The sequence below is a fragment of the Prunus mume genome, linkage group LG2 (assembly GCF_029339155.1).
Source record: "Prunus mume cultivar Tortuosa linkage group LG2, ASM2933915v1, whole genome shotgun sequence".
NCBI lineage: Eukaryota > Viridiplantae > Streptophyta > Magnoliopsida > Rosales > Rosaceae > Prunus > Prunus mume.
Genome location: NC_142699.1, coordinates 33,103,697 through 33,123,409, shown reverse-complemented (window position 1 = coordinate 33,123,409; position 19,713 = coordinate 33,103,697). Strand labels below are relative to the sequence as shown.

At 41.0% G+C, this 19,713-nt stretch overlaps 1 long non-coding RNA gene and 1 pseudogene across 1 annotated transcript; both read right to left on the bottom strand.

Annotated features, from left to right (window-relative positions):
• Positions 1 to 2,072: 2,072 nt before the first annotated feature.
• Positions 2,073 to 2,797, bottom strand: LOC148920095 (uncharacterized). Its single transcript, XR_016124464.1, has 2 exons — positions 2,549 to 2,797; positions 2,073 to 2,423 (listed from the first exon to the last, which is right to left on the bottom strand). It is a non-coding gene; the product is annotated as an uncharacterized LOC148920095 (long non-coding RNA).
• A 14,122-nt stretch (positions 2,798 to 16,919) lies between these two features.
• Positions 16,920 to 17,614, bottom strand: LOC148920094 (uncharacterized; annotated as a pseudogene).
• Positions 17,615 to 19,713: the final 2,099 nt, after the last annotated feature.

Genomic DNA, 19,713 nt, shown 5'->3' with positions numbered 1-19,713 from the left:
TTTGAGTGAATCAATGGTAAGATAAGATACATTGTTCGACTGGGTTTAACTTGTTTATTATATTGAGAGAAATGTTCTTTGTATTGGATAGGCATAAATATTAAATAATTTCTCTCAATACCATTCTGAAATAGTGTATGAGGTATAAGATGTTTGTGGATGCCTTGTAATCTTTTGTTTGGAGTCTTGCATCCCACATTTCTGACCTAAGCTTATCGAAACGTGGTTGATGATGCACGGCTTTGGTTTATGATATTGGCATATTCCAAAGGCTCCAAGTTATGATACCCTTCCTTCTTTGTATGTTTTTGTTTTGTTTTGTTTTTTGTCTTTCTCCCCTCTGCATCTGCTTGGCTTTTACTTTTCACAAAATGCTGTTGTTTAGAAGAGTGCACGGTTCGGGTTTTCCGGTTATTTGGTCGGATCTGACTAATGAACCGACTAGGTTGGTAAGCCAATCTCCAGGACGGGAACGGACCACTTAAAGCCTCTGGTTCATCGAGAAACCGGGTGGTTGATGGGGTACTAGCTAGAAGGGTGAGTGTTGGAACGGATGTGTTTTACATTATCTCTAGTGACAATGTAAAATAACCTTGTGGAGCTTTCAAGGTAACCATCCAACTTTCACATTATTAGTGATAGTTATTAACATGAGACATTTCTAGTACGGTAGTCTAACTGGAGGAGAGGGGTTTTTCACACATACAACTGATGTCATGGAAGTTTGAACGTGAGACCTTTGGTCTGCAAATCAAGGCCCTTTAGAATTCACATTATTAATTGTAAACTATTTGTACATAATTACCTCCAGCTTTTCTTAGGACAATTATATTTCGATTGGTGCCACAATGATAGGACTTCTAACTCTACGTCGTGAATTAGCATTTTGTTCTTCCCAAAGTAATGAGCCGAAAGTGAAGTTATTTTGTTTCCACTTGAGCTCTTTTGTGACGTTATAGGATTGTGTCTCATACTTCCTTTCGAACACTAATATCTCTGGTGATACTCTTGACAACAGGACCTAGAGGAGCTGTCACAGTAACCATGTAAGTGGTTTCTCCTTTCCCAATGTTGGTTACGATCCTTTGAAACTTTTTTTGTAACAACAGATGTGGTATCATTATATGTAAAAAAGAGTGATGGAAAATTAAAATCCAACGATGGGTTGGAGCAATTATAGATTTTTGATGATGTGACGACGAGTATGATTCAAGGAGCACAATAGATTTACATAATCTTGCACTGTCGCATTAAAAATCAATCCTGGATCAAGTGCTTGATTTGGATTAATGTGACCTGCTCCCATGTCAAGAGGGGAAGCATATTTATAATAGTTCCCATGGGCTTGAATTGGTGATAGGGTATTGTCCAAAACATTAGAAGTGGTGGTAATAATGGCAGACAATAGCGCTGTAATGCTCCGTTCTGGAAGTGCGGCTTTTAGTAGAGCCGCGAGTCCGGCAACATGAGGGCAAGCAATGGATGTTCCCGAAACAACATTGTAGTTACTTTTCAAGGGCTTCAAACCTATTTTCGCCGTTATCTCTTCTGGAATGGATGCTCCTAAGACAAGTGATCCCAGGCAAAAAAGTGCTCATGTTTGGGTCCTAACCCATCCTGATATGAGAAATGAGCTTTCGAAACTCACGGATCTTGCGCAATCGGTTATATTTTTGCTTCAATTTGTCATGGTTTTATCTTTTCCTAAACTTATCAAAAAACTTCTTTTCTATCCCAGCTCACTCATTCTTATCCAAAGTATTGGTTTGCAAGCCTTTTTGGCCTCTTCATATAACAGATGAATAAAATGGTCTTCAATAGGCTTTGGCCAATTAGCTTTATCATCAAGCTCATTTTTAAGGTCCCTGTTTGACATCTCTCTACTATGTATGAAATCAATGTAAAAAACAACATCACACAGGAACGATGATGACACAATTAAAGAATAGCCCTTTAGTCCACAAACAACAATAGAGCAACATAGATTTGTTGTTGTAAAGAAAGCCACACATAATATCCATCCAAGTTACTTGTACAAATAAATTAATATATAAATATCGACAAATAAAATCAAGGAACAAGATACTAAATATTCCATTTAAAAATAAATTTGAGTATCATACAGGCTATAAAACTAAGCATGAAGCTATAAACCAACCAAATACATTTCTCCTAATTGAATATTCCATTAGATTAGTGGTTGTTAAGAAATGTTTCTTTCTCTTCATTTCTCCTAAATGTTCTCAGCAACCAAACATATTGTAAAAGGAGAAAGAGAGATGATTGTCGTTAAACCTCGCTACGACAGTCAAGATCTTTGGATTCATCAGAATCTCCCATTTCAGCTTCAACCCAAAGATTTCTTTGTCTTTGTACCTCTCAATCTTGAAAGTCCTTGGCATCTAGAAGCAAGGTGGTTCTCTCTACCAGACAAAAGAAACCCATTATCAAATTTAAGCAGAAACTCAAATTACTAACAAACAAAACCCATCTATCCAAAAAAAATCGAGAAAGCAAAAGACAAAAGAAATAGAAAAGGCATAGTGACCTTTGATATTGGAAATCCCCAATTTCTAGGGTTTGAACTGATGAGAGAGAGGAGGAGAGAGGTAGAGAGAGAGAGGGACAAAGAAAGAGAAGGAAGAAGAGAGAGATGGAGAGAGAGGGAGCAAAAGAGCTTCAAGCTTCTCCTATGGAAGCTTGAAGCTTGAGCGAGAACTAGCAGTGAAGTGAGCTCGAACAAACCAACAACAACAAACGATGTGAGAAAAAAAAAATCAAGAAAAATGCATTTGTTTTTTTTAAATAATAGGGATTTTTTTGAGTTTGTTTTGGGTTTGGTTTTTTAAAAATGGGACTACCAAACAAGTTTTTGGGCTTTTGGATTTAAAATCTGTTTTTGAGTTTATAAAATTGGACTAAAATCAAATACCAAATAGGCCCTAAGCTTCCATAGAGGATAGATGCTTCCATGATTGTTGTGAGGAGGAAGAGGAAGACCCGGACACAGACAAAGAGGCCATCTGAGCTTGAAATTCCAAAGCAGTCTAATATCCACTCTTAACTGTATACCAACCACTACGAGTAAAATGCCAAATACGGCAATCACTAGTATATATCACAACTCAGAGGAATAAATATGATGAGTTCAGCTTTAGAGAAAGTGAATAAACGGTAGATCTTAGGAACATTCCGATAGTAGTAATAAGAGCACTGACTTTGGAATCCACATGGAGATGTGGAGAATATTGAACAATAAATGTAAGATGGTAAGGTACCCACAGATCAGTGTAGATGTTCACAAGTTGGCCATCATCAATAAGCCATCGAAGACCACAAGAGAAGAGTTCACGACCCCATAATATCGACTGCCATGTAAAAGAAGGTGTCAGACCCCCTTGAGCATGCAGAAAATCAGAATTTGAAAAATACGAGTTTTGAGCATCAGGAATGAGGGAATTGGGGAATTCAGAAAATACCACCCTTTTTTGGCAAGCAAAGCTTGATGAAAACAGATAAGTGCTCGAAAATCGAGACCTCCTTCAGTCTTATGCTTGCTTAGAGCCTTCTAGGTCTTCCATTGGATACATTTTTCAATTCCTTTTTTACCACCAATAACGAGCAAAAATACTCTAAAGTTCAGAACATAAGCCAACTGGTAGATGAAAGATACTCATAGAATAGGTTGGCATTGCCTGACACACAGCCTTAATAGGCACCTTCTTCCCACTTTTAGAAATAAGTTTACCTTCCTATCCTGAAATCTTCTTCAAAATGCAATTTGTGATAGCTCGGAATATTGTTTTTTATTTTTTCGGACTATAGTAGGAAGACTCAAATATCATTCATGGCATGGAACTACCGGTACCTTGAGAAGAGCTTGGAGTTGAACTTGGGCTAATTCAGAGTTAGATGGGCTAAAATAGAGAGCAAACTTGGCAAAATTTATTTGCTGCCTCGAGATTGTTTCATAAAGACTAAAGATGCGCTTCAACTCCATTATTTGGGTAACTTCAGCATCACAAAATAAGAGGATGTCATTTGCAAAAAATAGGTGATTAAGGAAGGTGCGAAAGGAGCAATAGAAACCACGAAAACTAGAGAATCCTGATTGGCCTTTTGAAGTAAGGATGAAAAGCCCTCAATCACTAAAAGGAATTAATGGGATGAGAGGGGATCTCCTTGGCGTAGACACTGAGTAGGAGTGAGGAGACCCAGCGAACGCCCTTGAATCAATAGGGAGTAAGAAATTTATGTAATACAACCCATGATCAACTGGATAAAGCAATCAGGGAATTCCATCATGCGCATCATCCATTACAAAAATACCCATTCCACCAGATCATAGGCCTTGGCCATATCGAGCTTCAGTATAGCCTTTCTTTTTCCTAAACATTTTAGGGAATTTAATGCTATGTCTATGCAACAATATTCCCTTTGTAATGTCTACACATTGAGTAGCACACAATCTCTAAACCAATTCGTAAGATAATATGGCGCTAACCAATTGTTTGGAACAACGCCACAATGTAAACTCATGATCTGAATTGTTCATTTTTTATAACCTCATACAAGGCTTATACTTGATTTTCAGATGGATCAGGGTTTGACGCACTCTTATTAGTGGTGTGATAATCACATATCAACAAAAGGAAAACTCAAGTTTTAATTATATATCAAGATGTTTGATAAATGAAAATATTTGATTGTAAAACCTCTATATTCTAATGAAAACCTTCAGAAGTTGTGTTACTTTCTAAATTTTAAAGCGTCATTTTACTCAAAACTCATATTTTTATGGTTTTTAAAAAAATTAAAAATGAAAGAAGACTTTCATTAGATAAACTTCACAATACAAACTAAGCCCAAAAGGAAACTGAAACGAACATACTAATAAAGCAAAATTAAAGCGGACAAACTTCGCAACCAACAACTACTATAACGTTACCCACATCGCCACCTTTTGCAAGATATTATATTTAGAAGTAGAAATGTATCTTGTTTAAGTGATTCATAATATATGATATAGTGTTTCCTATAACCCCTAAGAACTAACAATCATAATATTTAAATATGATCTATAAGCATTCATTTGTTGGAGAGCCTTGCTTTTTGTAACTTAAATTGAAGATAAATATATATATGAAAGTGATTTCATCCATTAAAACATATGTATAACACTAATCAATAAATTTAAGTGATGAGGTGGAGGATTGACGAACGTTGTAGACAAGATATGCTGTAAAAAGAGAATAAGCATATCAAATTTAAGGCTTCTATCTCAAAACTTTGATTTCATTTATTCTTAAGTATGTTTCTATATGAAATCAATTACATAATTAATTCAGAGACTAGTTATTCTTCTGAAGAAGGAGAAGTTGCCCGAGAGAGATATTTTGAGGACTTAACACATTGACTCCAAATTTCTGCACTCTTGGTCAAAGTATCCGACTTGTTTAATTTGGCAAGAGGGCCTGAAAGAGCTTTGTCCATCAATGCAATGTGGCATGATTGACCCATTGATACAAGCTCAATGCAACAACTATCACTAATAGACCATTCCTTAATTATTGTAACGAATATTTCTTTTCCACACTCGGCATGAAGCTTTGATTTGCATTCCTCTAGGAACTTAAAATTTGATGGGGAGGGTGCTAGGGTTGCTAGTCCTGGCAAAATCATCATTGTTGCAGTCACGAAAATCAAGATTGCAGAAGTTAGATAACTAGTGAACCTTGCCATGTTGTAATTTTTTTTAAAATATACTTTGTTGCCAACGAAGCTATAGAATGGTGGAGAATCTATAACAAGTTTGTCTTTTTATAAGCCTAGTGTTATTGATGATGTGAAACGCATTCAGAGTGAAGAATAGATTTGGTAGGATAACTCCAAACTAAACGGCAGATTAATTCAATCTCATTCATTTTAGATTTTAATGGTTTGCACATGCGTTGGTTAATTAATTAATTAATTTGGATTTAAAAAAATAAGTTAATAAACCGTCTTTGTTTGTCCTTGTGCAACTAAAGAAAAACTCAAGTTTGAATTATATATGAAGTTATTGGATAAATGATAATATTTAATTGTAAATCATCTATATTTGACTGAAAACCTTTGGAACTTTTGTTACTTTCTAAATTGCGATGTCTCATTTTACTCAAAAACTTATATTTATGGTTTTCTTGTACAAAAGCTGATCGCAATTGAGTGCTAGTTCTAATATTCAACATGAATATGTCATGCAAGTCCTGGAAAAATCAGCATTGTTGCAATCACGAAAATCAGGATTGCAGAAGTTTCACTAATGCAATGTGCCATATTATCTTGCCTTGATAGTATGTATGTGAGAAACCTTTTTTTTGTAGTTTAGACAATCACTTATATTTAAAATAAATAAATATATATATATAGAGAGAGAGAGAGAGAGAGAGAGAGAGAGAGAGAGGGTGGAATTCTATATAAGGAATTTAAGTGTTATATTATAAAAAAATCAAAATTTAAATAATGCTAATAAATTCATAAATTTGTTGATGTGTGGAATTCGCACCGCCAATCAGAGTCGTCAAACTCATTCAAGCCTTCCTCAAGAATGGGCGTGTGGTCTTGAAGTTGCACTTATGTATGCCTCTATCGCATTTGGAGTGGTCAAGTACGGTGGTCGTAGGTAGCTCCAATCTCCTTAAAATAAAAACAGGAATGAGTCACAAAAGAGGGTGGTGATGGATTCACTAACCACCATATGATGCCTAAGTCAGTTTTTCTTTCTCAAATGAGGCTTTCTATAAGTACTATACTCTAGTATGAAGAAAGTTCATACTACATTTTTTAGGTAGAAAGTACTCCATTTTATATAGGGAGATGAGACCTCTCAATTGTCTTTTTCGGATGTGGGACGCAAGAGATGTTGATGACGTGACACCAGTCTATTGTGTGACTGGTGATAGACTGACATGTGTCCTTTCCTTTTTAGGGGACATCAGGCGTCCGTGTGATATGACGTGGGCCCATTCTAGCGCTTCTTATTCCCATGTGTGGACTTCTGGGGAGAGTTGCCAGGTTAGTGTGCTGGGTCGTGGCCTCGTGGGCTTTGGTTGGGCATAGGCGGCCTACCATTATCTCCATTGGGCCTCCTGGCGTAGTCTATTTTTCACTCGGGTCCAACCACTTCCTCAAACAGTTTGGGCTTGTCCTCTTTGGGCTCTTTTGAATAGGCCTTACTGATATTTGGTATCAACAAAATGCATAAAATAACTCAAAATAAGGATAAAGAACAGTTTAGAAAAACCAATACAGTCAAGTCTAGAACTTAGTTCTATCTTCTTTGGCCTTTGAAGTAGGAAAAAGAGTTACTCGATGGTAATGATTTTTTTTTATAAGTAAGAGCATCCATAGTGGGAGAGTGTATTTTTGAGGGGTGTAAAGCCACTTTTACATTCTTTTTACATCTCCGAGGTTATAAATATGATTTTTGCTCCAATGGGGAAGATGTAAATCTAAAGATGTATAATTGATTTTTTTTTGTCTTAATTCGTTTTTGTGTTAAAATTTTATTTTATGTTAACTTTATAAAATTAATTTTGTGTGTATAAGGTTCATTTTATTTTTTCAAACAAATAGATCTAAAAATATTTAAATTCAGAGAAGATATAATTTCATTAAAAAAAAATCATTGATTTCATCCAAAAATATTTAAATAGACCTAAAGCTGTTGGCTGTTGGCTATTTTTGAAGAAAAAGAAGAATTGCATCATTTAGCAACTACTCTAGCCGTGCAAGTGGGTTTCATTCAGCAATTTTTTTCCCATTTTTGTCCACATTTCCTCACATTTTTTCATGTACGTCCCACCTGTAAGGGATATAAAAAAGGATGTACATGTGCATCTAAATTTGCATATCATAGTGGTGATGCAAATTTACACTCATTTACACCTCCCCATTGCGGGTGATTCCGATCACAAATGGTGTATATTTAACATACACCTCATTATACAGCCCCCCCCCATTAGAGATGCTCTAAGAGAGAAACAACTTGCTTCATACCCATCTACAAGAAATAAGTAAACTCGACCGTCAGGGGCGGAGCCACAGAGGCGCAAGGAGGTGCAAGTGCGTTGGAGATGCAGGAATTTGCCCCTTTGCTTGTGCCCTCCAAGTGTTTGATTAAAAGCCTCAAAGATGCTGTTTTGTTGCTGTTGTGTGAGACCCTGAATATTTACCTTAGATTGTTGAGCTCGATCTCACGATCACGTAGGAGAAAACGGTTCATCAATTGGACCTCCACAACCAAAGTTATAGATTTTAGAAGATTTTGAAAAAATTTCACTTAAGTTGCAGACACAACCAGCCGAAGAAGAAGATGACTTGTGTTTGTAGTTAGAATCCTGTGCTTCTTAACTTGCATTCCTTTTTAATGTGGTCCACTATCAGGGCACCATGTGTCAAATTTTAATTAGACCAAATTTAGAAATTCATTAAAAATTCATATGTTCTCCAAAAAATTCACCGAAAAATACCCCAAACTCATAATCACATCTACTTTTATCTTGTGACCTCCAAATCACATGTACTTTGGGTTAGATTAATTGGTATTGATTTTGGTTAGATTAATGGATGATTTCATATGAATTTTGATAGACTAATTGTGTAATTGACATGCATTTTGTTCATATTTGATATTAATTTTGGTAAATAATTGTGTAACTGTTTGGGCCTAAAAATTGACACACCATCCCAGTAGCGAGGCCCAGAATTGACACACCATCAGTCAAATAGACAACTCAAAATCAACCAACAAGCCCACTTGAATTTCAAGTAACTTGAATTTCAAGTAAAACCACTTCAAATCAGAATTCCCAAGGCTCGGACTTAAGAAATAAGTCATTCAGTAAGCGAGATTTTTCTCGTTACAAATTTAGTTCAGCAGAAACCAAGATAGGTAGAGCTTGAGTTCTCTCCAAAATGGAAAACCTCAACAAATTTCACATGCAGTCTCTAGCTCACTGACGTCCTCAAAACGACCATACGCCCTTTGGTGAAGAAGCCGCGATTCTGCCCACTCAAAAGCTTCACAAAAGCTTAAGGTACATTAAAGCTCTGCCAGAATCAACCTTTGGTATCGATTTGTAGTTGAAAAGGCGTCGAGTTGTCAGCGGTCGATCCGGCCCGGCATTTCCAGTCCGCCCATGAGCCTCCCATCCAGGTGAAATAGAGATCCAACTATCTTTTCATCTTTTTAGCATTGGCATTTATTTTTATAGTTTTGTAAAAGGCAGTTCCGCCTAAAAACAGTTTAAATTCCATCAACCATTCTGGCCAGAACAACCTCTTTATACTGAGATAAATTGTTAAAGTCCTCACCAGTCTGAGGCAAGAAAAGAACTTACTTGGGAGATATTCTTCACCCAAATTCACAATCGTTTGTTTGCAGAAATCAGTAACTTGGGGCGCAAGTTATCCATTCCAAACTAAGTCTGCTAGAATTTTATTACTAGCACGCTCGCACACCAAAGAAAGCTGACTTGTTGACAGTCTATGGTTCTCAAGCGTTGGGGAACTTTGCCCTTCCATCATAGGAGTAAACCAAAACGGGTGAACAATTTGGCACGCCCAGTGGGACTTCTCAGTATACATATTCTCATTAATTTCTTCGCAAGTTCATGAATACTGGAAGCTCTAGCAGAACCCACACCACGATATGGAAATAAACCAAGTAGCCCTCGGGAAGGTGGAATCGAGAAGAGTGATGCTCGGCATTCAAAGACGCGTGGCGGCCACGGGAGCGGGAGATCGGGGCCGGCTCGAAGGATGAACTGATGAGGAATTTGTGTTACGACAAGAGGTCACAACACAAAGGAGCCAAGATACTCTAAATAATATGACGGCTATGATGCAATGGCGGTCAACGAGCAATTCGGGAAAGGAGAGGCGCCATGGCGAATTCCCAATCCGGATGAGGTGGTCGGCAAAGAACTAGATCTTCCCTATGGTCCCCACCGGGATTGGCATGGCCATATCAAGAGAATCCTCTTGTTGCAGGTAGCTGGAATACGAGCGAAGGGAAATCCGAGTGGACCACGGGGAAGAAGCGTTTCCTATCCAAGAGCGTCGAGGCCCTAATACGGCGAAGGTCTGTGCGGGACAAGTTCCCGAATCAGCGAGCCTCAACCTGTTCCACAACAAGCGGCCCCACAAGATCACCCTGGAAATTTCGCCGAGCGGCCAGTGATTGCCCTACAGGCCCGAAGGATGGACCCCAATCCATTCCCTCCGCTGCAAGAGGAAGGAGAGGTAGGGAAAACTACCCTATGCTAACAATGCGAGAGCAGGCGGGGAAAGCTGGAGGAACCACCCCTGGAAGAACCGAGGAACACAGGAAGAAGTTACGCCTAGGCCATATAGGGCGAACCGAATTAATTATGCCCGGCAGCAGGACAAAATCTCCTCCTGTTAATGCTTTAAATGATGTGGAGGCATTGCAAAGGATGATCAGGGAAATGATGGAGCTGAGGCCGGGAGGAGAAAGACCCACCTCTGAGCCATACCCACCTTACATTGATCGGATACCTTTGTCCCCAGGTTTTAAAGTGCCAAACTTCACTTTATTCAACGGAAAGGATCCTCATGCTTCATCAGTCGAACACGTAGGCGATTTCCTATCCAATGCATAGCCATAGAAAATAACCTCTGTTAAAGCTAAGACTTTTCGGGAATTCTCTCTCTGGACAAGCTTTCACTTGGTACACTAATCTGCCAGCAAATTCCATTCGGACTTGGGAACAAATGGAGAGTGTCTTCCATGACTACTATTACAGGATTGAGCCAGAAGTCACCATCGGTGACCTTCTGCCCTCAAACAAAATGAAGACGAACCTGCCCAAGACTTTATAAACAGGTTCAGGAAGCTCAAAATGAAGTGCCGAATCCCCATGGAAGAAAGACACTTCATCCAAATGGCTCAAGCTGCCCTCAAGATTTCTCTGAGAAAAAGATTTGATGGGATGTTGTTTGGAGATCTGGCAGCTGGCGGATAAAGCGTCCAAGTACGAGGAATTGCTCAGGGAGGAACAACAGAAGAGAAACTCTTCCAAAGGCACGTATTATAAATCCCCTTCTTCCTCAATACATATGATTGAAGTTGAGTCAGAAGAAGATACAGAGGGATCAGAGGAGGGAGAGGTTGCAGTGGCGGAAATGGCAAAATTAAAGCATCCCATCAGTTGTAAGACTCTTACAAAGCCTCCAAGGGATTAGAAGCCGCCACCATTCACAGGAGGGTTTGTTCCAAACAAACCAATGCAGAACAAGGTGTATTCCTTTGATCTGACCAAAGTAGATGCCTTGTTCGATGAAATGTTGCTGCAGAAAGCAATAAAGACACCTCACAGAATGCCCAAACCAGAAGAACTCAAGGGCAGACAGTATTGCAGATGGCACAATTCTTGGAATCATTCTACCAATAGTTGTGTTGTTTTCAGAGATGTCATACAGGAAGGGATAACAGCAGGAAGGCTAAAGCTGGCAGAAAAACCTTCATCCATCACCACAGACCCTTTTCCCCGCCGCAAGTTAATATGGTCAACCTAAATTGGCGAGCGAAAGAAAAACAGACCAGCTATAGAGGTGGCTCGGTAAGCAGAATAGTTCCAAAGGGATTATGGAGAGACCAAAAGCAACCATTTCAATTTGGAGTAGTGCTCTGCAGCGAGTGCAAGTCTTGGTGGTGGAAGTAGTCTGGAAAGCAGGAACTGCCCACTCCAAGTGTTTTTGACGGATTGGGATCACACCCCATGATAGAGCCGATCCAGCAGAAGAATGACCAAGCAGCCCAAGGAGGAAATATCAATAAAAATGCCCGGAAGTGAGAAACCTTTGGCAGCCATCATTGAAGGCGGTGGTATTCAGTCGGAAGAATGGCGGACCAACAATGGAGCTAACAAGAACTCAAAGGAGGAGGTTGAGACAATCTGCACATTCCTCAATAACAAGAAGAACGCACAGTGCTTCCGCCAAAAAGGGAAAGAGCAGTACTCCCAGACAGAACAAGCAATCTCTCAACCACGGGGTTGTGGCGAGAATCCTCGGAGAAGTCTTCTATCCATCCTACCTCCATCTCGGAAGATGTGCTTAAAACTCCCCAACCGGAGGAAAAAACGATCCTATTCCGGAGGACAAGAAGATTGCGCTGAGGAATATGAAGAGGAGCAACTAGATTATGAACCATCTGCGAGATGACGAATGAGCTCCTCGAAGCGAGAAGAACTAGGAGAATGGGCGGAGGAGTACGGCGGAGAAAGATGGATTATGACGAGAGTTGGATCACGGCGGGCCTTTGGTGCGGGTGGAGGACTTATTACGTGCCGACCTAGGCATCAATATGGTGTTCATTCGCGAGAAAAGTTCAGGCGATAGAGGGAGAAAAGCACTTTGGACGGAGATGTATTTTCCCAAGAAAGTTTTGAATCTGAGGTTGGCGAGCGGAAAAGATGCGAGCGACAAGCGAGCAATCCCGGGACGGAAGGAACCACCAACAAAGCGCTCAGGTCAGCTTTGCTTCTCCAAACCAACCAAAGAAATGGCAAACCACCTCAGACCCTTGTTTATAACAGCAAACTTTGGGGGTGTTCCTATCCCCAAAGTTATGGTAGATGGAGGTGCAGCCATCAACCTTCTGCCTCATAGAATGTTGAGCAAAATGGGGAGACAGAAAGGGATTTAATTCCAACCCGCTTGACCGTCACCAATTTCGAGGGCATCACCAAAACCCTTGGGATCCTGGATGTGGATGTTTTAGTATGAAGCAAGAAGCTGAAGGTTGCATTCTTTGTGGTAGATACTACTTCTACCACTTACAATGCACTGCTTGGCAGAGACTGGATTCATCAGAGTCTATGTGTTCCTTCCACTCTTCATCAACAGTTAGCTTTATGGAATGAAGAAGGCTACATGGAGATAATAGAGGCCGATCCACGACCATTTCTACCTTCTGCCATATGTTGTGAGGCAAGGTACTATCATGATGACCTTGGACTTTTCACTTTTTTTGGAGTTAACCAGAACGGCCGCCCCCATGGTGCCACGGCCCAGAGGCTCATTGAAGAAGGTCTAACCAACTCTTTGGAGGATTGGAACAGACCTTTTGTCCTAAACTTCCAAAACTCCGATGTTTAGTCCCAATCAACAAGAAAAGGATCGAGCTGCAAAAATCCGGTCCATTACAAAGAGATTGTTGATATACTGGGAGGAAAGAAAGCTTTTTGTGCAGAATCCAGCCATCAATATGGCAGAATTCACTCATGAAAGCACGGAAGGCCAGGAGGAAGAGGAACTATAGGAGGAAGTGTTAGATTTTGCACCAGCTGCACTGGATGACTCTCTGTCAGAGGTAGAAGACCCTTTGCAGGAGATAAACTTAGGAACCAGGGAGGATCCAAGGCCTACCTTTATCAGCGCACTATTGAAAGAACCACTTAAGAATGAACTCATTGCACTTCTACAGGAGTTCGAAGATTGTTTTGCTTGGCATTATCATGAGATGCCAGGATTAGATAGGGGGTTGGTAGAACACAGGCTGCCAATCAAAGAGGATACCTTCCAGTCAAACAGGCCAGAAGAAGGATGTCCATGGACACAGAACTGAAAGTCAAGGAAGAAATAGAAAGGCTGCTCAAGCGGGATTCATCGAGCCGACCATCTATCTTGATTGGTGGCTAATGTTATACCGAGTTCTAAAAGAAAAAGCGGGAAGTCGAATCATGTGGATTACAGAAATCTGAATGAGGCCTCTCCCAGGATGAGTACCCTATGCCAATGGCGAGACATGCTAGTAGATGTAGCTGCCCACAACCAGATGCTATCTTTTATGGATGGCAACGCAAGTTACAATCAGATCATGATGGCAGAAGAAGACATCCACAAGACAGCCTTCATGTGTCCAAGACATATAGGTGCTTTTGAATACACTGTAATGCCTTTTGGCTTGAGAAATGCAGGGGCTACCTATCAAAGGGCAATGAATTCTGTTTTCCATGATATGATAGGGCATTCCTTGGAAGTTTATATTGATGATGTGGTGATTAAATCACCAGAGGAGGGGAACCACATGACAAATCTGAGAAGAGCATTCCTAAGAATGAGGCAACATAAACTAAAAATAAACCCAAAGAAGTGCGTTTTTCGAGTTCAAGCGGGAAATTTCCTAGGATTCTTGGTCCACCAAAGAGGCATAAAGATCGACAAAAACAAAGCAAAATCCATCATAGAAGCTTTGTCACCTAGAAACAAGAAGGAACTACAAAGTCTCTTGGGAAAAATTAATTTTTTAAGGAGATTTATATCCAATTCTGCAGGAAAGATCCAGCCTTTCTCTTCTTTGTTAAGATTAAAACAGGAACAAACCTTTAAATGTGAAGAACAACATCAACAAGCTTTTAAGGAAATCAAGCATTACCTCTCGAATCCACCAGTTCTGTCCCCACCAAAGAGAGGCAGACCACTCAAGCTCTATATATCTGCATCAAAAATATCATTGGAAGTTTATTAGTTCAGGATAACAAGGAAGGGAAGGAACAGGCAGTCTACTACCTGAGCAGAACTCTAACAGAGGTGGAAAGAAAATATTCTACAATTGAAAGACTTTGCCTAGCCTTGTACTTCACTGCAATGAAGCTCAGACATTACATGCTGCCATACACCATCTATATCATTGCCAAAACAGATCTGATCAAATACATGCTAACAAGACTAATGCTGAGAGGCGGGGTGGAAAATGGACCCAGCCTTGTGAGTTTGCCTTGAGATATGTTCCTCAGAAAGCCGTCAAAGGACAAGCTGTGGCAGACTTCCTAGCAGACCATCCCGGGGAGGAGATTGAAAATATAGATTCTTTAGACATAGCAAATGCAGATCTATTAACCAGAGCTCACACCTGCCTCAACAATCCTGTCTATTCAGTTCACCTTGCACCTTGGAAATTATACTTTGATGGATCAAAAACTGATATAGCTTCCGGAGCAGGGATTGTTTTGGAAGAACCACTTGGAATCAGACACTGCTACTCTTTCCAATTGGATTTCCAGTGCACCAACAACAGGGCAGAATATGAGGCTCTAATCATTAGCTTGGAAATGTTGGTAGAACTAGGAATCCAATCTGTGGAAATTCTAGGAGATTCCATGTTGGTTTTAAAACAAATTGTTGGGGAATACAAGTGCCTAAGCCCTTCACTAGCCGTCTACTTGGTGGCAGCTAGGAATCTTCTGACAGAATTCAGAGAGCCCACTTGGGAACATATCCCAAGGGAAGAAAATTTTGTAGCTAATGAGTTGGCTCAGGCGGCAACAGGCATACAAATGCTCGAAGATTGTGTACAAAGAATCATCAGGATAGGAAAGAAAAGCCTGCCATCTGTTCTAACCAGGGGAATGGAAATAGATGTCAATTCTGCCACAATCACTGAAGATGATTGGAGAAATCCTATCATGACCTATTTACGATATCCAACTCTGCCCTCTGAAAAGAGAATCAGAATCATGGCTTTAAACTACCTTATGTGGAATGAAGATTTGGTCCGAAAAAGTAAGGATGAGGTGCTTTTAAGGTGCCTCGGGAAGAAAGAATACATGAAAGTCATGGGGGAAACCCATGAAGGAATCTGTGGAGCACATCAAGGTGGGAGAAAAATGTGCTGGCTAATTAGAAGATATGGCTATTTCTGGCCAACCATGATGAAAGATTGCATTAACTATTCCAAGGGATGTGAATCTTGTCAAAGACACGGTCCAATCCAGCAGGCTCCATCAGTTCCCATGAATCCAGTGGTAAAGCCATGGCCCTTTAGAGGATGGGCAATGGACCTCATTGGCAAGATCTATCCAGCCAGTAGCTAGCAGCACTGCTTTATCATTGTTGCCACAGACTATTTCACTAAGTGGGTAGAATCCAAGGCTGTTAAATCCATTACATCTCAAGAGATTATCATTTTCATAGAAGAACAGATTATACAAAGATTTGGCATCCCAGAATCAATCACAACTGATAGAGGATCCTCCTTCATATCCGGAGAAATGCTGGACATGGCAGAGGCATTCAAATCAGACTGCTCCAGTCCACTCCTTATTATTCCCAAGCCAATGGACAGGCGGAATCAAGCAACAAAGTGATCATCAACATTATCAGGAAAATGCTTGAGAAGAATCCGAAACAATGGCATGAGAAGCTGTCAGAAACTCTGTGGGCATATAGAACTTCAAAAAGAGAAAGCAACGGCATGACTCCCTATGCGTTAACCTACGGTCATGATGCAATTCTGCCTATAGAGATAGCTGTTCAGTCCCTCGAATTGCTCACCAACATGACTTAGTAGGAGAAAACTACTCCCTGGCCATGCTTTAGGCTGGAAGGATTGGATGCAAGCGAATTGACCTCTCAACAAACTCTGGCGGGAAAACAAGGTGTATCAAGGGCCTATAACAAGATAGTGGAAAGCGTTACGCCTTGGAACCCATGTGGTGGTTATGGAAAATGATCGCCTACATGGGAAGGCCCTTTCATAATCAATCAGATCCTCGGAATGGGGGCATACAGGTTGCAGGATAGGGATGGAGAAATTCATACGGCCCCAATCAATGGAAAATGGTTAAAAAAGTTTTATCCAACCATGTGGGATTCGCAGGCTGTACAAACAGACCCTGGGATAGACACAAGATTACACTAAAAATCTTTTGATTCCTTTTAAAATTACCTTTGTTTTAGATTTATTTTGAGTTTGTCCCTTTGTTGTACTTCTACTTCTGTTTTCTGTTTATTCCATCAATAGAAATCAAAAACTAGAAGTTGCAACAAAATAAACTTTAATTAAAATAAATAAGCCGTAGGGCCTTCCCCATGGCAAGCTGTTCATAAAAAAGCAAAAGATAACAAAATCAAAATCCTAATTTTCTAAGAGTCGCTTGCATATTAGTCTTCTTGATAGAAAGTTCCTTTTGGAGCAGCACACCCTGATGAATTGAAGCCTCTGCAATCTCCAGGGCTGGCCTAGAAGCTGCAACCATGCTCTGCACAAGGAAGGTGGCTTTGGTCTTGGAGCTCAATCCAGCCCCGAGTCTGTGCTCCACTTCCCGGCGTTCCGCTAGCTGCCTTTGAAGCTCCGCAATCTGTTTCTCCAAATTATCCGCAGTAGCTTTGGCTTCTTTATACCCGCAACCATCGGTCTAGTTACGCTTTGCAAAGTCAGCCAAGTTAGCTTCATGAGTGGCCTTGCAGAACTCAGAGGTTTTGAAGGTGGGCCTCAGATCTTCATAGCGTTGTCGTGAAGGTTGAGCACATCCCTTGCCAAGCCAAGGCTCATCTCAAGTATGGGTTTTGGGGCCATGTTCTGTCTGTGCAGTAGATCCAGATCCTTCATCAGCTGGTCAAAGGCCTCTCTATCCTCATCCGGCTCTAATTGAGACTACCGGATCTTGATCTCTCCATTGCTTCTTCCACTGCCTGGACTTTATCTTACCTACAGGAAAGCAGCTTTTCCAACTTATCGGTGGGCATCTAGGTCCATGGCTTCAAATGACTCGGTGACCAAAGAGGCCGTGGCGGATGAACCTACAAGGGAATGTTTAGGCATCTGTAGAAGGAAGCATAAGTCAAAAAGGCGAAACAGAAAGAAGAAGACAAAAGTACAAAAACACTCATAGCAACAATCGGAGGTGAGAGGATGGTCCTCACTACCAAGATCAGCAGTTTTTATGTTTCGCCTATAAAGATTTGAGGGTCGAGAGAGAGATAGAGAGCAGGACGAGAACCACATAAGGCAGGAAAAGGCGAGTAAGGCGGAACTCACCATAAAGCCGAGGCAGCAGCCACTTCTACTACGGTTTGGAGCGAGAACCACTTGTTCATTGTTCCCAGGCTCGATCCGGTGCTCCCTGGTCCTCGGTGTTGGAGCGGCGTAGAATGTTCGCCTCTGGATCATCAAAAGGGCCACCTCGAGGTAGTTAGCCCTGCCCCTATATCTTCATCGCCTTAGAGCCAAGGCAATGCTCTCGCTATCACCTCGCAGAATTTCCTCCTATGGATGGGCGAAGTCGAGCAGGAGAAATAAGAGTGCAGCAGAAACAAATACTGCCAAGTATATGAAACTCACCATTTCTTCCACTGTTTTGGCCTTCTCTTGAGGCTCCTCTCCTACCTCTTCTAGCTCTTCCAGCTCTCTTTCTTGCTCCACAGCTTGAAAGCCTTTCTCAGATTGTCATCCGTGCAGAAATGGTGGTAGGAACTGCCCTAGTTCCCTCCGGGGCCACATATTCTTCTACAATCTTCTTTCTAAGTCTTTTTGACTTAGTAAGAGAAGGAGAAGGGCTTCCAGCTGCAACGAACAGAGAATGAGCCTTAAAATTATGAGCAGATTGTGAAGAATTGAAAAGAAAGCTGTCAAAGAATACGAGTCACAGATTAGGCGGTTTCTTTTCTTTTCTTCTAACAGAGAAGTGGCCTCAACAGAGTCTGTTCTTCTTCTTCTTTTTCCTCTTCTCCATCCACGGAGGCGCTCAGATCCCAGCAATAACAATGAATTAACTATGCAGAAAATAAGAGTCAAGGGTCAATCCAGTAGAGGAGTAATAGAAGAAGCTGAACAAATATCAAAACTTACCAAACACCTCTCCACTCTGAGCAGGTTGGCTACCAATATTCTTTGTCAAAGAGGGATCTGATTATAGACAGAATGAAAGATTAGCACTATCTCTAAAAAGCAGAATGGGCGACGCAGACAGAATTAAGGATTTACCTTCTATAACTTGCATATTGATGTCCTTAATGGTCTGCACCATAAATTTGTGGGTCTCCTCATTTGTATGGACAGTCCAGTTGTCCCAGCCCTTAAAAAGAACCTAAAGAGCGGTACTAGAAGCAGGCAGATCACGGAATCGGCCTTCCACCAAGCATCAAACTCCCCAGAACTGCAGGAGTTCAGTTCCCATGAAGGATAAAGGGCATCTACACTATTGTTAATCTTATTCACGGCACACCTGGCATCTTTATGAACCTCCAAGTCATCTGCATCCCTCCAAGAAGAACCCGATTGCAGCTTCAGTATGATTTGAGGGTATGAGTGAGGCAGCCAAGTGCCTTACAAGTTGGGATGGTAGACTTTCGCCTCCAAATGATAATTTGGAGGCTTTCCTCCTCCATGAGGCAGATCTCTGGGTAAGGTCACACTCAGGAACTTCTTCTGAAATCGATTCTGCGATTCTTCTTGGCTCCTTCTCAAATAGATGATGTAGGTGAAACCAAGGATAGGTTCTCCGATCACCACTTGCCAGCTGCGCAGACCTCTTGTCTGATGCACGAAGAACATCGGTACTTATCAATTGACCTCTTGGGGACTTCGCGACAACAATGGTTGAGCGAACACGATCCTCGGCGAGAACTATGTCCGGAAACCTCAATTCAGAAAATAGACACGCAGCGGATCCGAACCATCCGAAGGCACCGAGAGCATGATTTAGTGGATACTCTAGGGTGGCGTATGCGAGTTCTTGAATAGATGAGCGAGCTGTAGGCCCGAGCCCAGCGTCGATATGATTATGCAAAGCTTCGCGGATGCCTATATTCAAGCGAGCTGCGAGAAGAAGCGATTAGGCGAGGAATAAACTGTTCACCTAATACTGAAGAAGCGACATGTCTTTGGTCTTTGTCCTTCTCAAGACCTTGAATTTTCGAGAT